At 38.0% G+C, this 23,115-nt stretch overlaps 1 long non-coding RNA gene across 1 annotated transcript in view; it reads right to left on the bottom strand.

Moving 5' to 3' along the window:
* Positions 1-20,852, bottom strand: part of LOC139363161 (uncharacterized) — a 63,280-nt gene extending 42,428 nt beyond the window's left edge. Inside the window, exons 1-2 of the long non-coding RNA XR_011623094.1 lie at positions 20,750-20,852; positions 11,116-11,235 (exon numbers count right to left, since the gene is read on the bottom strand). This is a non-coding gene — a long non-coding RNA (uncharacterized lncRNA). The remainder of the gene's footprint in view (positions 1-11,115; positions 11,236-20,749) is intronic.
* Between the last annotated feature and the right edge of the window lie 2,263 nt (positions 20,853-23,115).

Below are 23,115 nucleotides of genomic sequence, written 5' to 3'. Positions count from 1 at the left end.
GGAAGCAACCTTGTATGATTAGTGACCAGTGAAATAACCTTAGGCTGCTTTCCATTGGACCTTGATGCCTGTTGCAGCTTCTTCTTTGGTGAGGAATCTCTGAAGCCTTAGTTATTTGGCATTAAAACTGTTTGAAAATCCTTATGAGCAATTTCCCAGCAATGTTCAAAGAACTTGGCACTTGGTCTTCTGAGTTACATGTTTAGGTTGCTCCTTCAGTCATTCTGAGGTTCTTATATGAAAAATGCATTAAAGACGTAGGCTACACATCAAATGCTGAAATCACTAGCACCCTCAAGCTCCAAATTTCACAATGCTAAGGACAAAAGTTTTGAGGAAGAAACACAAGACCCATCCCAGAAATCAGAAAATTGGAAAAAGCATGTTCTTCCATGTATACCATCTACATTTTCCTCTACCTGGCTCTGTTTGAGAGTCTCCTTTGAACCTAAGCGTAAAGAGGAAGAGCAAAGAAAAGGAGCCTGAACAAAAATTTGAACTGAGAGAATCTAAAAGACTGAGAAGTGAGACTGGAAATAAGAGATACTTGGAGGAAACCTTATTACCATGATTTTAATTCATGAAGGTCAGTATAGTACAATGTAAGCAGCTCTGGATTTAGAGCTAGGAACACATAAGCCAAATCTGAGCTTTGACTCTTGCTAAAAGGTACTCAGGCATGACAATTGACCTCACTGAGCCTTAATTTCCTTATCTGTAAAATGGAGGAATAGCCCATGAATTACCAGGAGGTCATGTACATAAGGCACTCAGTACAGCAGTTGGTTCAGAGTAGATTTTCGATAATTTGTAACCACCTTGTCTGCAGGAGCTGAATTATTTCATGCTTTTTATATGGTGTAGGGAAGAGGTTCAGGAGGAATCCACTTCCTCACCACACAAAATTATCTTCTGTAATCACCCAAATCCCACTGAGTTAATTGTGAAAGTATTTACTCCTTGTATCTTTCAAAATCTATCTTAACTTCTCAGACGGTTTTAAAATCCCAAGCGCTGATAGAAGTTCTCACACTCAAACATTTTCCTTCATTGTTACAGACTTGGCTAAGTCTTGTAATATTCGGAAAAAAAAAATTTATAAAACCCAGTCATGAGAAAATTACATAGACAACTAATTAATCTGTTTTTCTTCCTTACAGGAGATATTGACACAATGTCCATTCTTTATTGCATAAGATAACTCTCTGTCTTTAAAAGATTTCCAATTGTTTGAAGTCAAACTAAAAGTAGGCAGGGAAAAAAAGTCATTATCTAAAATATCTGAACTTGAATCTGGAAAGCAATCCTGAGTAATATTTATACAATGTTTTAGAATAACAGACTCATAGAATTTTCCAGTTGACTATCCTTTAAAGATAAGAGAATATTTATATTTGTTGGTGCTATGTCTTACTGTAAAAAAATTCTACTCAATTCAAAAGGCTTATAAAACAATGCTTTACTTATTGCCCACCACAACAAAGAAAGGTTTCATGCTCTTAACAAATGGGTTGGCATTGAGAGGACTTCAGTGACAATCTCATGATGGCTGAGCATCTCTTGTCAAGTCAAAGGATATATAGCAAGTTTTCTCTTTATTGAGTCATGATAGATAATCCATTTTCAAGTAGAATTTGGTCTCATACTCTTCATTAAGTCACTAAAATATTCAAGCCTAGTGGAGGAATTAACTGGAGTTTTATAAGCTTAAGGTCTAATAGTAGATGTAGTAGACGATCTACAAAGAAGGCCACCAACTTTGTGTCTCTTATGCCTGTTCGTACACGACACTTCTTTCAAGAGGTGGAGACTCTCCTCTCTCCCCTTGCATCTGGGCTGGCCTTGATCAATACAATGCAGCAAAAGTGACTCTGTGCTACTTCTGGACATAGACCTTAAGAGACCAGATGGCTTTTCCTTTTTCTCATTTGAATGGCTTCTATCTTGTAAGAAGTTTGAACTTCTTAATGAATAATGAGAAACTATTTAGAGAGAGAAGCCAAATGGAGAAATAATGAACACTCCACCTGATAATCAGCACCAAAGTCCTGGACATATTAGTGAGGCAGATTACCCAGCCCAGATGAGCTTCTAAATGTAAGCAGCTGCATGAGCAGCCTCAGTCAACACCATATGGAGCAGAAGAACCACTCATCTCAGCCCAGCTAACCCACAGAGAGGGAATTTTTGTTTGTTTAAAGCACAAAGTTCATGTGATTTGTTATAGATCAATAGAAAGAACAGTGAACATAACCTCACCAACAGTGTCAGTAAATGGAGGGTAGCAATTCTTAAATTTGAGCTTTGTAAATTGCATATATAAAAAATGTAAAGTTGAGCTTTGTAAATTGCATAAATAAAAAATATAGTCTTAAATATAGTAATCCTAGCAATATCAAGGATCAATAATTCAGGTTATTTTCCAAAGAACGAATTATTTGATTGAGTGATGACTACCTTCTTCTTGATATAACTTGAAATGTTAGTCACATCTCTTAACTTTTGCTGCAGCAATTTCTCATGCCTGAAATTGCCAGCCAGGAGCTCCTTCAACAGCAGATCTGGTTTTCCTCAGTTAAGTTTAAAAAATACATAGACAACAAACACATGCCACTGTTGTACATCCTAACATTGTTGTGCAAATAATTAATCTGAAGAGATGATGTCTTACAGCAGATTTGTTGGAGGAGTTTGGCAAAGATTTTAAGTCACCCAGAGAAGTAGGGCTCACATGGTAAACAACACTAAGCACCCTATCATGCACACACTACTCAGAATGTTTTCTGTATTAGAGAACAATTCAGGACATAGTATCGAGTCAGGTGAGAGGCAGTGGAAGCCTGAACAGGGGTCATGATAGTGAAAGCAAAAAAGGAAAGACAATGACACAGAATGTGACAACCCTTAATATATGGTGGGTGAGAGATTTAAAGGGATGAACAAGAAGGGATTTTAATATCTAAATATAAAATGGATATGGTATAACATGTTGCTTTCTTTCTTGTGGCAATACTAGCAGGGCTTTAGCAAACCATCTTTTATGGATATGAAAATTCCTTTGACTTAATACTGCCTTGAACTCCTACAGTCTACAACCACAGGTTCTCTTAAATGTAATTTTTAAAGTGTTTTCACTGGACTAGTGGGCATATATAGCAATTTTGATGAGAAGAAATATAAATTTGGATTTTAAGTTGACCCCATGAACCAAAAACAAAACAAAACAAAAATCCAAGAGGGAGTACAAACAATCAGGATGATGGCTTATACCGCAATTACTCAGAGATTGCGAGCACATCTAAATTTACCACTGACTAGTGCTTTATGATTTCCAGCAACAACTTTTCCTGAAAAGTTCAAATGTGACTAAAATCATAAAATGTTTTAAGGAAAATATTCTTTGAAAAGTAGCAGGTCCTCTAGCGATTTTTTCAGGACTCTCATTCCCTGGCAAAATACTTAAGGAATTTATTTCTTATTTTTTCTCTTGGGCTTTGTCTAAGGTAAGACATTCTGCTCAGCTTAGTCGTATAAAATGTTCATGTTCACTGATGTTTATGCATATTCCCAGGGAAATCCCATGTTTCCTATCTTCTCCTCACTACTGGAGTGTTGAAACATTCTATACCATGCAAAAAATAACCAAAACCCCAAATCCTCCACAGGCTCCATAACCATTCCAGGTACCTCTCCTCTCTCTTCTTACAGCCAAACTTCTCCACATCTTCATACAATATTTGTTTCCCAATAAACCCTAAGTTGGTTTCCATTCCCACTACTTTACTAAAGTTGCTTTTACTATAGTTTCTAATGACCCTGTGCTGTCAATTCCAATGGACAATTTTAGTACTCATGTTTTTAAACTACTTCTCAGCTTTCAGCATAGCTGACTTCCTTCTCCAAGAGCTTTAGTTGCCTGTTGTTATAGATTGAATGTTTATGTCCCTTCCAGATTCATATGTTAAAGCCTTAACCACCAATATGATGTGTGGAAATGAGGCCTCTGGGGAGTAATTAAGGTTGGATGGGGTCATGAAGGTGGGGCTCTCATCATGGGATTAGTGCCCTTGCAAAAAGCATCACCAGAGAGCTTGGTCTCCCTCTCTCCACATGCAAAGAAGAGGTCATGTGAGTACACAGTGGGATGGCAGTTGCCTACAAGCCAATAGAAGTCTCAAAATCAACCCTTTACCCTGAGCCCATGCAAATTTCTGTGGCTTAACACAATAAAATGGACTTATTACTTATGTAGCTCTCTTCTATAAACTGGTTGGTTGTCAGAACAGTGGCTCAGCATCCAAGGCTTCTTCTACACTGTGGATAGGCCATGTTCAGCATGTGGCCTCTGAGGTTACTGTGGGAGGGATAAAATAATGAAGGGATTGCATGTGGGAAATTTCTATGGAACTTGCCTGGATGTATTGGGCATAACATTCATACAAATATACCACTGATCAGAACTCAGTCACATGGCCCCACCTAACTTCAAAGAAGGCTGGAAAATGTAGTTTAGTTATGTGCCTAAGAAAGGGAGAAGAAACATGGATATTGGTGACCATGAGCTTTCTTCTCCATGACGAGTCTTTCAGTCCTGTCTTCAAAACACATCTTTCATTTATTTCTTGTTCTCCATTGACAATAGCTTAATCCAAGCCACTACACTCTCGCATCTCAGATACTGCAATAACTTCCTAATGAAGTTCTCTATTTTCATAATTGTTCCATTCTTTCCCCAGTGGACCAAGTAATCTTACACACGAATATAAACTTGTCAACTGCTTACTATTATTTAAATCTTGCAAGGCTTGCTCATTATCTTAGGAAAGAATCAAATGCTAAAGAGGATGTAAGAGGTTATGCATGGTCTGCCCATTAACCATCTCAGCTAGCTTGCTGCTCTCTCCCTTGGTCACTGCTATCCATATACAGGATTATTTGGTCAGACCTTCCCTCCTCTGGAAAGCTTTTTTTTTTTTTTTTTTTCATTTATCTTAGTCTTGGCCTTAGCCTCTTATTCATCCTTCAGGCCTCAGTTTAAATCAGTGAGTTTAAATCACTCCCTCCCTCAGGGATGTCATTTTCCCTAACATTTCCTCACACTCATACCCCAACAAAAGGCCGGACTTCCCATTATTTCCCTTTTATAATATTTGTTGCTATTGCGAATTAAATAATCTTTGTCTTTCATCTGTCTGCCTCACTAGACTGCACCCTCTATTAGGACAGGAAATGCATCTAACACCAAGGTCACCTGCCTGAAGCACATGGTGTCTGACAGCTAACAGCAGTGGTGTGCTGAAGTCTATGTGTGCTGGCTCGTGAGAGATGATTGTTAAATTCCCAGGAATATTGTAAGCTGGTTATCAAACAGCCATTATTAAAAATTAAACAATAGCAACTGATGATTAAATAAATTATATTTAAAACAGAGGTAGTAAATACCAAAAACCCATTATTTCCTGATTACTTTACTACATTTTATTGTATATGGTCTTGTGGTTATTTATGTCTATTGTATCTATAGGTGGAAATATTGAATAATAATGTGCTATGCATAGCTCATCCCAACCCCATGTTCAGTGAATTCGTGTTGGTAGCTTGAAAGTGGTCATGGTAGATCTATTAATATTAACACTTTGAAAAATAGCAAATACTACAAATCGGGGTTCCCTTCCACTTCCAACCAGCCAGTTTGTCATTTTTGCCTGAACCACACAGGTGATTTCCTTGGTTCTCCATTTATTTTGTAAGTAGACTAGCCTCCATTCTAGCAATTAAAGGTTATTATGGAAGTATTTTCCAAGCATCCTGTTCTGTGACAGATTTTCCCATTTATTTTTACTAGTCTATCAGAGGTCAATAAAATTGATCAGGAAACATGCATAACACAATTGTTTAGGGTCACATGGGATCTATAAGAACTTGTGAGTCAACTGAGCAATTTAGAGTAAAGGTACTCTCTAACACTTCCACCTTAATTCCGAATATTTTTCCACATCTTGGGAGATTCTGGAAGTAGTGAAGTCAGAGCTTTCGGCAGGGCAGAGCCTTTTAGATCACTGGTCTCCTTTGATCCGAGAGCATTTTGCATACGCAGAAGCATAGTACCCTTCCCGTGGCTTTTGACGTAATCAGCTTTAAGTTGGCATTATTTACTTGTTGCCTTGTTTTCACCACTAAATACAAATTCCTTCAAGTGAAGAAACCAATTTACGCCTGTCTCTCTAGAAAGCCCAGATGGAGTTTTGCACATCTCAAGCATTCAACTGAGGTTTACTGAAGTAGGGACATCCATGTCTTTTGTCCCCTGGCTAGCTCTTTAAGGTATTCTCATTGAACCTGGAAAACTGTAAAAGTTTATACTTTTCTTGGTTATTAGATTGGTAATTCATAAGGCTTGTTAAGAAATATACAAGAGTAAACATCAAGCCATTGAAAATTTTGAAATCTTATATTAAAACTGACTAAAACACATGAAATTTAAAATTTTTTAGATAAATTGTTTTGTCTCAAAATTAATTGTGTAATGGGATTTGATTGTAGCTCCTGGCTCTTTTTGCTTTGCCATGAAATCAAAGTAATACTCATTATGTACTATCATATTTTCACTGACTGTGGTTGTTGTTTTACTGTAGTTCACAGTTGGAATATAGAAAACAAGATGAATCATGAACAGTGTAGGAATTCGGAAAACCTGCCATCAACATTTGTTAAAAAAAAATGCTTCTTTTTCAGATTTTTTTCAGATTTTCAAGATTAACAACAATAAGCAAACTGGCATTTCTACTGTTAAAGTTCATAAAGCTTTGAAAAATTATTTAACCTTCATAAGATCTTCATAAACTCTCTATAATACGGTCTGTGATTCAGAGTGTGGGCAATGCTCTATCTGGCCCATAAGCATTAAACCACGCTAGCATAGAAGGAAGTGAACTTTGATGGTGCTATTTTGTGTGTTTTTCCTGTACCAGTGTCTGCCTGAATATGGATGTCTGGGCTAAGCCTGGTCCTGCTGGGCTTAGTCATCAGCTCTGATCATTTATCTGACTCCTTGTATTGTAGCCAACAGCAGGTCATGGGAAGTCATTTCCAGGAGGACTGTGACCATCTATAAAGAGTCACACTGGGGTAAGGCTGACCTGGCCACTGCAGCATGGGTGTGCTCTGCCTGCTCCCTCCTGGGCTTGCTGCCATTGACCACTCTTGGTTAGGTGCTGGCCACAGTCTTTTCGGGGAATGTTATGCATCCTTTCTGATCTCTGAGTCTGACAACAAGCTAAGCATATTTAATGTGGCAAAAAGTACCACATTAAATGTAAGTATATACTGCATTAAATGAAGTAAAACATTTTTTACTAAAAGTAAAAAATAACAACAGAAGTTCTGTTTTGAAGAGTTATCTCAGTGAAGAAATCTCAGACTTTTACCCTGTGGAAAAGTAACTTGAGATAAATACTCTTGAAAACAAATTTACAAATAAGATGAATTAATTTTTTAATAAAACAGTTATGACCAAATAGAGTGTGAATAACAGTTATGGATATGTAAAATCTTGATTCCATATAATAATATGTCCTAGAGAATAGACTATAAAAATCATTATGTAATGAAATGATTTTTTTTTTTTGCTTCCCTCTTCATTACTTCTGGTGGATTTTGTTTTAATTAAAAAGGATTTAAAAATCCATGAAAAATCTTGAATAGCCCATAAGGAGTTTTATAAAGAAATAGTTCAATATCTTATCAAAATAGGAAGTGAGACAAGTTGAATCTCTAGTTATGTGGGAACATTTTTTGCTTTTCTGTAAGGAGATATGCTGGTAAATAAACACCTATCTCCTGATTCATATTTGGCACAAATGTACTAAATGGTCATGTTTAGTTGAGTTATGGAACAGATATTTGATTATACTCCACTGTTTAGTTGGTAACTCTACTAGTATTCCTACTACCATAGTTTCCTATAATGACAATATATAGCACTTCTTTATTTCCCGAAGTTCATCTTCTTGATGCATGTTGGGTGAAGGAGTTTCAGTATTTTCAATCTACATTCAGGCTGCCAGGGCAGAGGAATTACAATATCCTTAAATAATAGAAATAAGTTATCCTTAAAGGGAATAAACTCCTCCCTTCTTTTCCCCTTTCTTCTTATTCTCCTCATGGTTGAGAAGGAACAGTGTTGTTTATTTTACCACTGGGAAGGAGCTGGATGATCATATATTAATCACTCAATATATATCAGATTGTAATTATAATTAACATTTCATATAACCAAATAACATTTTATTTAATCCATATAATAATTTTTCACAATAGACTCTTATTTTCTCTATGTTACAGATGAGGGAATTGAAGCTCAGAGATGCTAAATAATTTGCTGAAACTCACAGAGCTGGATATGCACAGGTTTTTCTGTCCATTCTTTTACTGTTGCGTACACATCATGCTGAAGGCAAGTAGTTGTTTCCTGTTAGAGACAATAAAAAGATGTTCATTAACTCCAGTACAATAACTCTACTGAGCTGTTAAGGCTACACATAATAAATATTTTCTTTTGAAGGAAACTCATCAGCCTTGAGGAAGACAGAAATTGGTGGAAGGCTATCTCAGTAGTAGTGTTCATTGCCTTTCCATTGGCGCAGGTAAAGGTACCATGCTATCTTCCCTTTGAGTGGTATGAAGTAACAAAACACACATGTGTAGGGAAGGGAGCTCTGAATAGATGAGGGCATTTACTACAGAGGATAGCTCTGTAGTTACACTGCATGGTCTTCACTATTTCTGATGATAGCCAGTGTTACTTGTTCACTCTTATTTTATTGCGAGGCTATCAGTCCAGCAGATGAGTAGTTCTTGCTTCCTACCAATAGACAAACTCCATTCTTTCTTCTACCTTATCATGACAACTGATGCTCACATCCCAGAGCCAGAAAGTATACATATATTATCATATTGACCTTTGGAGAAAGGGGAAGTAAGTGAAGGAAAGAAGATATAACCAGCTGAGGAGGCCAGATATGAGTGCTGCATGGATTTCCAAGGACAACGGCAATGCTAAGACATTATCTGTCTCACATATTTAGTGCTTATGAGATACAGCCATTGACTACAACACAGAATATGGCTAGAAAACACCAAGGGTGAGACCAACAACACAGTTATGAGTTGAAGTTTTCCATTAGCAGCCAAAGTTGAGGAGACTTGTTGATAAACCTAGGATTGCATCACTGATTGGTGATGTTTCTGGGGGGATCAAGACCGACCTTTCCCAAATACTGGTTCCTTCTGAGATTTAATGAAAAACACAGTTTCCTAAAAGGAAATGTCCAGAATGGGTCACATATGTATAAGTAACTCTACAAAGTTGAGTTCCACATAACTCCTTTAAATCATGAGGCTTTCCCCCAACCACACAGCTACAGCCTCCCTACAAATAGGTCTTCAAAACCCTGACATTGCTCACTATCCTAAATTTCCTGCTGTAATATGAATAACTGCAATGCGTCTCTGGCTTTGAACTTGGCCTTTTTTCCATCATCATCATAGGAATGCCATCTTCCAGTGGCACTACCATCACTCTCTAGGTTGGACCTGGACACTTACTGTTGTGGCTCTAAAATATGTCCTAGGAAGCCAGCCTAGGCAGCCATATTTCAAGTGTGACTGAATTGTGTCAACTTGAGCAAGTTAATCATCTCCCTGGGTTTCAGGTTCCTCATTTGTCAGTAGAGCTTGAGCTAAATGATAAAGTCCTTTTCAGGTATAATTTGTAATAACTCTTGCGTATAAATAAAGTTTATGTTAAAACTTCTGGGCTTCCTCAAAGGGAGGGGCTCTGGGAGTACACATTTTGACTTAACTTATAAATGCAAATATTTTTCCAGGTTTCCCTCTGTACCCAAAAGAACTTTGAAGTTTACAGTGAGTTAACACCAATCTAGAGAGGCAAGCTGCAAATTACTTAGTTGGCCCAAATCAACTGTAGGTCAGTTATTTCAAGACTCGCTGAATTTTAGTGTTTGAAAAACATCAACACCTCCATTATGTCGTTAGTATCAATGGCGGAAGAAAAGCACAGTGGCACCTCTCCTAAAGAGATCAGGCTTGGGAGGTAGAAAGGTGCTTGGTGAGCTGTCACACAGGGGGTGTTTTAATAAAGAAGGTAGAACAAGGTCTTTGAAAGGGAAGTGTTGATTGCAAAGCATGTATAGAGGAATTTCAACAATAAAGCAGGCCCTATGAGACTAAATGATCAGTGATGTTATTTGAGAACTAGAAACTTAAAGATTGGCATGAAGAATGTTGTTCGTGTTAATCTATTCATCAGCTCTATTTAGAAGTCATCTCAAATACATTTTGGATGGACTGTGAGAAATTTACACAGAAAAAGTGCTACTGTGGCTTTGCCAACAAATTGTATATTTCACCATGTGCTAATGATTTTTTTTCCAAAAAAGAATACATTGTGACCTCCATAAACTTTTATATGTCAAAATAATGAAACAGAACCTTATTTTCTGGTGCCAACTTTCTATAAAATCACTCTTTAAAAAATATTAATCTCGTTGCAGCATGTAGAATTTTACACACAGCTTCAGAATAGGTCTGGCACTATACATCTTTATAGAGTGAAAAGATTTGGAATAGATTCAAGATTCAAATGCCAAGGTTTGAATCTGTACCTTTGACTTCTTATTGTTTTAAAAAATCTATATAATATATGCTTGCTACCATATTAACTAACACTATCACCTCTTAGGTAACATCAGTTGGCTAATGTTAGTCTTTCATGACATTTTCCATAGTGAACATTTTTATATGTTTGTGATGTGGAAGACAACAAATAGGTATATATTTTCTTTTGTTCAGCAAAAGTTGTAGCTCTAAAACTAACAAAAATTAATAGCATTGCATTTTTAAAAAATGTAATCATCAACATTAAGACTGGTTAATTTGTTATTAGTATAGTGCCCTGGTTAAGACCTAAGCGCTAAGGCTGCTGTGGTTTAAGACCCAGCTTTGCCTATTACTAACTATCTGACCTTGGGTGCATTATTTAACTTTAACTTTGCTGTGCCTGGATTTTTTCATGTCTACAGCAAGGATAACAACACTTATGTGATAGGTTCTTTTGAGTTAATATTTGTGTAGTGTTTTAGATGGTACCTGGTGTAAAGCAAATGCTGTAAATCCTTGTTGTGCTTGTTATCATACTTAGCTATATATAGAGGGCTACAGAGAGAAAAAGAAAACCTACATTTTATATAGAAAAAGAAGAACAACTTAGTAGAAAAGAGTAATACAGTTACAGATATTAAATGAATATGTAAATCATTTAATTATTTGCAAATAACTGAAAAGATTCATGGTCAGCATTTTTTTGAATGATTATTTTAGGTCATAAATATTCTCTTTCAAGGCAATAGGGAATAGAGTAGGAAAATCACATCAATGGAAATGGTGGAGTAAGGACCTTCACAAAGAAATTCTCCATGGTAAAGCAAGCGAAATACTCACAAAACTTGTCAGAATCAATTTTTTCAGTACCCTATAAATTAGTTAAACACTTGCAACAATACAAGGAGAGGTTTTTTTCTTTTTCTTTTTCTTTTTAAGTTGGATCTGGGTAAAAACATTACCTTTGGATGTTTGCACTTATCCTATTCCTATCACTCTTTCTCCAACTCTGTGACATAGCTTTGAAAACCAAGAGTCCCTCAACCATAATAACTTTGAAAAACAGTAGTCTAGCAGCCACTGGAGGGACAGAGCACTGGTCTGGAGCTCCCCAAAAACATTGATATGGTTTCGCTCCTTGTCCTCACCTGAATCTCCTCTTGTAGCTCCCATAATTTTCACGTGTTGTTGGAGGGATGCTGTGGGAAATGATTGAATCATGGGCTGTGGGTCTTTTCTGTGCTGTTCTCATGACAGTGAATGGGTCTCATGAGATTTGATGGTTTTAAAAATGAGGGTTTCTCTGAACAACTCTCTTTGTCTGCCTGACACCATCCATGTAGGATGTGACTTGCTCCTCCTTGCCTTCCACCATGATAGTGAGGTCTCCCCAGCCATGTGGAACTGTGAGTCCAGTGAAACTTCTTTCTTTTGTAAATTACCCGGTCTTGGGTATGTCTTTATCAGCAATATGAAAATTAACTAATACAAACATCAGTCTCAGAAAATTGTCACTATTTGACTCGTCTGGTTGTTCCTTGGAAACCCCAACTCTAAAAATTTGTCCTTTCTCAGTGTAAATTGTGCATTTCCCTGGGAGCATGTGTCAAAAATAATCAGCGACAATTGCATTATGTTGCAGCTACCTAAGGCAGTGATATGAGTTGGAGCAAGCAAGAAACTGACCAAAATATTTATAAGGAAAAGTTGGGAAATGAGATGTCCACAGGGGGCTTTGATCAGGTCTGACTATTCCTGGGAATCTGAAAAGTTGCACATGTTTTTTTTCTGCACATGTCCAGAAAAAAATCGGAAAAAGTCCTAACCTCTCAGCTCTTTCTGACCTGAGGTCTGAGGTATCATATAAGCAAGAAGTGAAAGCCAAGGCAGAGTTGTGACTGCCTGCCTGAATGTTGAAGGTATTCCCCAAAACACGCACTCAATCATTTGCCAAAGGATAGAAGATTTGTTGATTCCAGATACTTAAAAATTTAGGGAAATTTTTGTGCAATCACTCACTGACCACTAGCCTGACTGGAGGCTTCACTGTCCACATGGCAAAGGTAGTATAGACTTCACAGAATGAGTTCAGGAAATCAACTAGATAAGACAGAAGCAACAACAATAAACAGCAGTAAGAAAAAACTCTCAGGGAAAAGGAGATAAGATTTCTAGTGTTTCAACATTATATTATTTTAAATGTCCAGTTTTCAACCAAAAACTACAAGTGCAAGAAAACAAAAAAGAATGGCAAATACTAGTAAAGAAACACTGAATAGAAACTTTCTCCAAGAAGCTCGGATGTTGGACTTAGTAGCCAAAAAATTTTAAATCAAGTATCTTAAATATGTTCAAGAACCAAAGGAAACTGTTGAAAGAAAAAAAAGAAAGTATGCAAATTGATGTCTCACTAAATAGAGAATAACAATAAAGAAATGAACATAAATAAAGTAGAAATGATGACATTGAAAATAACAGTAATTCAAATAAAAAATTTGGCTGAGAAGTTGAAAAGCATATGTGAACTGGCAAAATAATCAATGAACTTATAAATAGGTCAATTGTGAATATCAAGCCTGAAAAACACAAACAATTAAAAATGAAAAAAATTAAGAGAGCTATGCTGAGGCATTGAACAGGATCTGTGAGACAGTGTTGAGCATACCAAACACATCATGGGAATTCCAGAATGTAAGCAGAGAGATGAAGAGGAGGAAGAATGTTTGAGAAAATAATGGTATAATCCTCCACCCCCAAAATTTGATGACAAATATAATCTACACACCCAAGAAGCTCAATGAATTCCAAGAAGGATAAACTCAAAGAGATCAATTCCTGGCTACATCATAATTAAACTTTTAAAACAAAGACACAGTGATTCTTGAAAACAGCAAGAGAAAAATATATCATCATGTTTAGGGAATCCTCAGTAAGATTAATAGGTGATTTCTTACCAGAAATAATGGGGGTCAGAATGGAGTGTGATGACTTATTCAAACTGTCGAATGAAAAAGACTGTCAACTAAGAATTTTATATCCCACAAAGATATCTTTCCAAAAAGGACGGAAATATTAAGACATTCAAGAGATATAAACAACAAACGGAAACTAGGAAAAATCACTACTAACAAGTAATATTAAAATGAGTTCTTCAAGCTGATATAAAAGGACAATGAAGAGTTACTTAAATCCGCATGAAGAAATGAAGAACAACAATAATGGTAACTACATAGACAAATATAAATAACAATATAAATGTATTTTAAAAAATTTGTAACCTTATTTTTCTCCTATCTGATTTAAGAGACAACTGCTGCCGGGCACGGTGGCTCACGCCTGTAATCCCAGCACTTTAGGAGGCTGAGGCAGGCAGATCACGAGGTCAGGGGATGGAGACCATCCTGGCTAACATGGTGAAACCCCGTCTTTACTAAAAATACGTACTCCCATGGGACCAAATATCATTCTGAGGTGCTACAGTGATTACAAATCTACTATCAGCAATTCCATATATCGGAACCAATCTCATCCAATGGGTTTGAGGTGGATATTCTATTGACAATACCACTCTCACACGATTTTTCACCCTTCACTTTATCCTACCTTTTATTATCACAGACCTCACAACTCTACATCTACTATTTCTACACGAAACAGGATCAAACAACCCCTGCGGTATTTTCTCTCACTCCGACAAAATTGCTTTTCATCCCTACTACACAATCAAAGATATCTTAGGCCTAATCCTTCTCTTTCTCACCTTAATAACATTAGTATTATTCTCACCTGACCTTTTAAGTGACCCAGATAACTGCACCCCAGCCAACCCCCTAAGCACTGCCCCACACATTAAGCCAGAGTGGTATTTCCTATTCGCTTATGCAATCTTACTGTCTATTCCTAATAAATTAGGGGGAGTATTAGCACTCCTCCTATCAATCCTCATCTTAACAATCATACCCATACTCCACAAATCCAAACAACAAAGTATAACATTCCGACCACTTAGTTAATCCCTATTCTGACTCCTAATCACAAATTTACTAACTCTCACTTGAATCGGAGGTCAGCCGATAAACCAGCCCTTCATGATTATTGGACAGATAGCATCCATGATATACTTCACCACAATTCTAATCTTAATACCACTAGCCTCCTTAACTGAAAACAATCTACTCAAGTGAACCTGCCCTTGTAGTACAAATTAATACACCAGTCTTGTAAACCGGAAATGGAAACTTCTCCCTAGGGCCATTCAGAAAGAAAGTATTTAACTTCACTACCAACACCCAAAACTGGCATTCTAATTTGAACTACTTTCTGTATTCTATGGGGTGCAAGCTTTAAATGCAACTTAAGTACTAATTTATTTTAGCACACCCTTATGTAAATCGTGCATTACTGCTAGCCAACATGAATATTATATAGTACTATAAATGTTTAACTGTACATAGCACATAATCTTACATACTTGCTAACAATCGTCCAATAACATACTTACAAGCAAGAACTCTAATAAGCTAACCAACTATAGTACATAACACCAACATCCAAAGCCCAAGTATACCCCTTAGGATATCAACCAACCTAAATGTCCACTCATTGTACATTGCACATTAAATCGTTCATCGGACATAGCACATTCCAGTTAAATTAATCCCCATCACCACGGATATCCCCCTCACTTAGGTGTCCCTTGCTCACCATCCTCCGTGAAATCAATATCCCGCACAAGAGTGCTACTCTCCTCGCTCCGGGCCCATAACTCATGGGGGTAGCTGCAGTGAACTGTATCCGGCATCTGGTTCTTACCTCAGGGCCATAAAACTAAGACCGCCCACACGTTCCCCTTAAATAAGACATCTCGATGGATCACGGATCTATCACCCTATTAACCAGTCACGGGAGCTCTCCATGCATTTGGTATTTTTTCTCTCGGGTCTGCACGCGACCCCATCGCAGAAAGCTGGTCCGGGCACATCGTATGTCTCAGGACCTGTCTTTGATTCCTGGTTCATACCATTGTTGATCGCACCTACGTTCAATATTCCAGCCCCACATAATACCATAAGGTGTTATTTAATTCATGCTTGTAGGACATACCAATAACCAACTACGCAACATATTCCTCGCCACACTATAAAATCATAACAAAATTTTACCAAATCCCCCCTCCCCCATCTCTGACTTTTCTCCCCTAAAACTCACTTCTGCCAAACCCCAAAACCAAAAGCCTTAATCCACTTAGTCAGAGCCTACTTTCTCATCTTTTAGCTATGCACAACTTCAACTACTACCCCTCAACTAATATAAACCTACTTTACCTTACCACTCTCAACTTCAATTTCTTCCTTTTTTTCTCTTCTCTATTTCCCTTTTCCCATACACTCACCCACTACCAAATACATACCCTTATTATCACAACCCCAAAGGTAGCACTTCACAGCTACCTATCTCCCCTGTTTATGTAGCTTAACTTACCCAAAGCAAGACACTGAAAATGCCTAGACGGGTTTGCACACCCCATAAACAGATAGGTTTGGTCCTAGCCTTTCTATTAACTCTGGGCAAGATTACACATGCAAGCATCCCCGTCCCAGTGAAGACACCCTATAAATCACCACGATCAAAAGGAATAAGTATCAAGCACGCGTAACGCAGCTCAAAACACTTTGCTCTGCCACACCCCCACGAGAGACAGCAGTGACAAACCTTTAGCAATAAACGAAAGTTTAACTAAGCTATGCTACATTCAGAATTGATTAATTTTGTGCCAGCCACCGCGGCCATACGATTAACCCAAGCTAATAGAGACCGGCGTAAAGAGTGTTTTAGATCTAGTTCAATAAAGCTAAACTCCATCTAAATTGTAAAACCTTAGCTGATGTAAAATAAACTACGAAAGTGGCTTTAAAATTTCTGAACACACAATAGCTGAGACCCAAACTGGGATTAGATACCCCACTATGCTTAGCCTTAAACTTCAATAGTTAAAACAACAAAACTACTCACCAGAATACTACAAGCAACAGCTTAAAACTCAAAGGACTTGGCGGTGCTTCACATCCCTCTAGAGGAGCCTGTTCTATAATCGATAAACCCTGATCCACCCCACCATCTCTTGCTCAGCCTATATACTGCTATCCTCAGCAAACCCTAATAAAGGCCACAAAGTAAGCATAAATGTCCTCGCAGAAACTTTAGGTCAAAGTGTAGCTTATGAGATGGTAAAAAATGGGCTACATTTTCTACCCCAGAAAACCCCATGATAACTCTTATGAAGCCTGAGTCCAAGGCGGATTTAGCAGTAAATTAAGAATAGAGTGCTTAATTGAATCAGGCCATAAAGCACGCACACACCGCCTGTCACTCTCCTCAAATATATTTAAGGACTACTTAACTAAACACACTTAACATTTATATAGAGGAGATAAGTCGTAACACGGTAAGTGTACTGGAAAATGCACTTGGATAAATCAAGGCATAGCTTAACATAAAGCATCCGGCTTACACCCAGAAGATCTCAATACCATTTGACTGCCTTGAGCTAACACTAGCCCTAAATCTGATCAACGCTAATACCAAATTAACATATACTAAATCATTTACCAATACAAAAGTATAGGCGATAGAAATTTTATCCTGGTTCTATAGACACAGTACCGTAAGGGAAAGATGAAAGAAATTAACCAAGCATAAAATAGCAAAGACTCACCCCATATCTTCTGTATAATGAATTAACTAGAAACAATTTCGCAAAGAGAACTAAAGCCAAATTCCCCGAAACCAGACGAGCTACCCAAAAACAGCTAAAAGAGCGCACCCGTCTGTGTAGCAAAATAGTGGTAAGATTTATGGGTAGAGGTGACAAGCCTACCGAGCCTGGTGATAGCTGGTTATCCAAGATAGAATCTTAGTTCAATCTTAAGTTTACCTGCAGAATCACTTAATCCTCCTGTAAATTTAATTGTTAGTCTAAAGAGGGACAGCTCTTTAGACACTAGGAAAAAACCTTGTATAGAGAGTAAAAAATTCAATTCCCATAGTTGGCCCAAAAGCAGCCATCAATTAAGAAAGAGTTCAAGCTCAACATCAATCATCTGAAAAATCCCAAGCATCCTACTGAACTCCTCACATCACACTGGATTAATCTATTATTTCATAGAAGCAACAATGTTAGTATAAGTAACATGAATATTTTCTCCACCGCATAAACCTAAATCAGACCAAAAAACTTCACCGATGCTTAACAGCCCATATTAATAAATGTAAACAAGCCAGTATTATCTACACTGTTAATCCAACACAGGCATGCCTTAAGGAAAGGTTAAAAAAAGTAAAAGGAACTCGGCAAACTCAGCCCCGCCTGTTTACCAAAAACATCACCTCTAGCATTACCAGTATTATAGGCACCGTCTGCCAAGTGACACATGTTTAACTGCCACGGTACCCTGACCCTGCAAAGGTAGCATAATCACTTGTTCTTTAAATAGGGACTTGCATGAATGGCACCATGAGGGTTCAGCTGTCTCTTACTTTCAACCAGTGAAATTGACCTGCCAGTGAAGAGGCGGACATAAAATAATAAGACGAGAAGACCCTATGGAGCTTTAATTTATTAATGCAATCAAAATCATACAAATCTACGGACCCTTAAACCACTACATCTGCATTAAAGATTTGGTTGGGGTGACCTCGGAGCATAACTAAACCTCCGAATAACCCATGCTATGACTACACAAGCCAAAGCGAGCCAACATCTGTAATTGATCCAATAACTTGATGAACGGAACAAGTTATCCTAGGGATAACAGTGCAATCCTATTCTAGAGTCCATATTGACAATAGGGTTTACGACCTTGATGTTGGATCAGGACATCCTAATGGTGCAGCAGCTATCAAGGGTTCGTTTGTTCAACGATTAAAGTCCTACGTGATCTGAGTTCAGACCGGAGCAATCCAGGTCGGTTTCTATCTATTCTATATTTCTCCCTGTATGAAAGGATAAGAGAAATAGGGCCCACTTCATAAAGTGCCCTCATTCCATAGATGACCTAATCTCAATCTAACAAAATATCATATACTTAGCCCAAGAACAGGGTTTGTTAAGATGGCAGAGCCCTGCAATTGCATAAAATTTAAAACTTTACAATCAGCGGTTCAACTCCTCTTCTTAACAACATGTCCACAACAAACCTTCTACTCCTCATTATACCTGCACTAGCCGCCATAGCATTTCTCACACTCATTGAACGAAAATTACTAGGCTATATACAACTACGCAAAGGACCTAATATTGTTGGCCCTTACGGACTATTACAACCCTTTGCCGACACAATAAAACTCTACCAAAGAATCTTTAAAACCTTCAACGTCTACTACCATTCTCTACATCACCGCACCAGCCTTAGCCTTTTCCATTGTCCTTCTCCTATGAACCCCTCTTCCCATACCCAACCCCCAATCAACTTTAACCTAGGACTTCTATTTATTCTAGCTACGTCCAGTCTAGCTGTCTACTCCATTTTGTGATGAGGATGAGCATCAAATTCAAACTATGCACTAACGCCCAAACAATCTCATATGAAGTTACTCTTGCTATTATTCTATTATCAGTATTACTAGTAAGCGGCTCATTCAATCTTCACATACTTATCACAACACAAGAATACCTTTAGTACATACGTACTAAAAACACAAAACATTAGCTGGGCATGGTGGTGGGTGCCTGTAGTCCCAGCTACTAGGGAGGCTGAGGCAGGAGAATGGCGTGAACCTGGGAAGCGGAGCTTGCAGTGAGATTGCGCCAGGGCACTCCAACCTGGGCGACAGAGAAAGACTCCGTCAAAAAAAAAATAAAAAAATAAAAAATAAAAAAAAAGACAACTGCAAAACCAATAATTATAAATCTGTATACATGGGTGCCTTATGTATAAAGATGTTATTTATATAAATATAATAGCAACAGAAAGGGGAGAAGGCAAAATAGGAGAGAAGATTACATAAAACCAGTTTTGAATATTATTGAATTTACGTTGTTATTAATTTGAACTAGATTTTTATGTGATATTAATCCCTAGGGCAACTACCAAGAAAATAAAAATACAGCAAAAGAATGACAAGAAAATAAAAATGATAAATAAGAAAATATCTATGTAAGACAAAAAATTAATGGAGATAGAGGAACAAAACAGACACAAAACATATGTAGAAGACAAATTATGTATGGCAGATGTAAAGTTTACCTTATCATTCATTATATTGAATGTAAATTAATGCTTTAATAATAAAGCAGAGATTGGCAGAATAAAAAAAATTATGACCTAACACTGTGCTATCTGTAAAAGATATGCCTTAGATTCAAAGACATGAATAGCTGAAAGCAAAAGGATAGAAACAGATTACTGCAAACAGTAATCAATACAGACAAAACAGACTTTGAAACAAAAATTTTTACTAAAGCCAAAAAGTACATTTTATAATGATAAAAGAGATGATCCATCAAGAAAATATAATAATTACAAACAAATATGTGCCTAACAGCAGAGCCCCCAATTTTTAAAGCAAAAACAGAATTTAAGAGAGAAACAGACAACTCACAATAACAGTTGGAGACTTCAATGCCCCACTTTCAATAATAGATAAAACAATTGAAAAGATCAGCAAGAAAATACAAGACTTGAACAACAGTATAACAAGCATCTAATAAATACTAAATAGCAGAATACAAATTTTTTCTCAAGTGCACATGGAATATTCTTAAGGATATATCATATGTTAGGTCATAAAACAAGTCTTAATAAATCTGAAAGGATTGAAATGATAAAAGTATGTTCTCTGATCACATGGAATGAAATTAGAAATCAATAATAGAAGAAAATTTGGAAATTTCAAAATATATGTAAACAACACACTTTCTTAAGCAATACAAATTTATTATCTAACAGTTCTGAAGGTCAGAAGTTTGAAATGAATGTCACTGGGTTAAAATCAAGGTGTCACCAAGGCTGCTTTCTTTCTGAAGGCTGCTTTCTTTCTGAAGGCTCTAAAAGGAAATCCATTGTCTTGCCTTTTAGAGCTTCTGTACACTATTCACATTTCTTAGCTGGTCCCTTCTGTCTTAAAGTCAACAATGGTTGGTCAAGTTTTACTCACACTGTGTCACCCTGCCTCTGAAACAACACAATTTTAAATAACTAATAAGTCAAAGAAGAAATTATAAGAGAATTTAGAAACTCCCTTGAGATGAATTAAAATAAAAACAAAACGTACAAAACTTGTGGGATGCAGCTAAAACAGTGAGTTATTAAAGAGATCTGTAGATGTAAATCTTTATATCAAAAAAGAGAACAGATTTTAACTTGTGACCTAACTTTCTACCTTAAGAAATTAAGGGGGTGGAGCAAGATGGCCTAATAGGAACAGCTCCAGTCTCCAACTCCCAGCGCAAGTGACACAGAAGACCGGTGATTTCTGCATTTTCAACTGAGGTACTGGGCTCATCTCACTAGGGAGTGCCTGAAAATCAGTGCTGGTCAGCTGCTGCAGCCCGACCAGCGAGAGCTGAAGCAGGGCGAGGCATCACCTCACCTGGGAAGTGCAAGGGGGAAAGGAATCCCTTTTCCTAGCCAGGGGAACTGAGACACACAACACCTGAAAAATCGGGTAACTCCCACCCCAATACTGCGCTTTAAGCAAACGGGCACACCAGGAGATTATATCCCACACCTGGCTGGGAGGGTCCCATGCCCACGGAGCCTCCCTCATTGCTAGCACAGCAGTCTGTGATCTAACTGCAAGGCAGCAGCGAGCCTGGGGGAGGGCCGCCCACCATTGCTAAGGCTTAAGTAGGTAAACAAAGATGCTGGGAAGCTCGAACTGTGTGGAGCTCACAGCAGCTCAAGGAAACATGCCAGTCTCTGTAGACTCCACCTCTGAGGACAGGGCACAGCTAAACAACAACAACAACAACAACAACAAAAAAGCAGCAGAAACTTCTGCAGACGCAAACGACTCTGACAGCTTTGAAGAGAGCAGTGGATCTCCCAACATGGAGGTTGAGATCTGAGAAGGGACAGACTCCCTGCTCAAGTGGGTCCCTGACCCCTGAGTAGCCTAACTGGGAGACATCCCCCACTAGGGGCAGTCTGACACCCCACACCTCACAGGGTGGAGTACACCCCTGAGAGGAAGCTTCCAAAGTAAGAATCAGACAAGTACACTCGCTGTTCAGCAATATTCTACCTTCTGCAGCCTCTGCTGCTGATACCCAGGCAAACAGGGTCTGGAGTGGACCTCAAGCAATCTCCAACAGACCTACAGCTGAGGGTCCTGACTGTTAGAAGGAAAACTATCAAACAGGAAGGACACCTACACCAAAACCCCATCAGTACGTCACCATCATCAAAGACCAGAGGCAGATAAAACCACAAAGATGGGGAAAAAGCGGGCAGAAAAGCTGGAAATTCAAAAAATAAGAGCGCATCTCCCCCGGCAAAGGAGCGCAGCTCATCGCCAGCAACGAATCAAAGCTGGACGGAGAATAACTTTGACGAGTTGAGAGAAGAAGGCTTTAGTCCATCAAACTTCTCAGAGCTAAAGGAGGAATTATGTACCCAGCGCAGAGAAACTAAAAATCTTGAAAAAAGAGTGGAAGAATTGATAGCTAGAGTAATTAATGCAGAGAAGGTCATCAACGAAATGACAGAGATGAAAACCATGACACGAGAAATACGTGACAAATGCACAAGCTTCAGTAACCAACTCAATCAACTGGAAGAAAGAGTATCAGCAATTGAGGATCAAATGGATGAAATGAAGCGAGAAGAGAAACAAAAGAAAAAAGAATAAAAGAAATGAACAAAGCCTGCAAGAAGTATGGGATTATGTAAAAAGACCAAATCTACGTCTGATTGGGATGCCTGAAAGTGAGGGGGGAAATGGAACCAAGTTGGAAAACACTCTTCAGGATATCATCCAGGAGAACTTCCCCAACCTAGTAGGGCAGGCCAACATTCAAATCCAGGAAATACAGAGAATGCCACAAAGATACTCCTTGAGAACAGCAACTCCAAGACACATAATTGCCAGATTCACCAAAGTTGAAATGAAGGAAAAAATCTTAAGGGCAGCCAGAGAGAAAGGTTGGGTTACCCACAAAGGGAAGCCCATCAGACTAACAGCAGATCTCTTGGCAGAAACTCTACAATCCAGAGGAGAGTGGGGGCCAATATTCAACATTCTTAAAGAAAAGAATTTTCAACCCAGAATTTCATATCCAGCCAAACTAAGTTTCATAAGTGAAGGAGAAATAAAATCCTTTACAGATAAGCAAATGCTTAGAGATTTTGTCACCACCAGGCCTGCGTTACAAGAGACCCTGAAGGAAGCACTAAATATGGAAAGGGACAACTGGTACCAGCCATTGCAAAAACA

This window comes from Macaca nemestrina, chromosome 5 (genome assembly GCF_043159975.1).
Source record: "Macaca nemestrina isolate mMacNem1 chromosome 5, mMacNem.hap1, whole genome shotgun sequence".
Lineage (NCBI taxonomy): Eukaryota > Metazoa > Chordata > Mammalia > Primates > Cercopithecidae > Macaca > Macaca nemestrina.
This window is presented reverse-complemented; position numbering and strand designations above follow the sequence as displayed.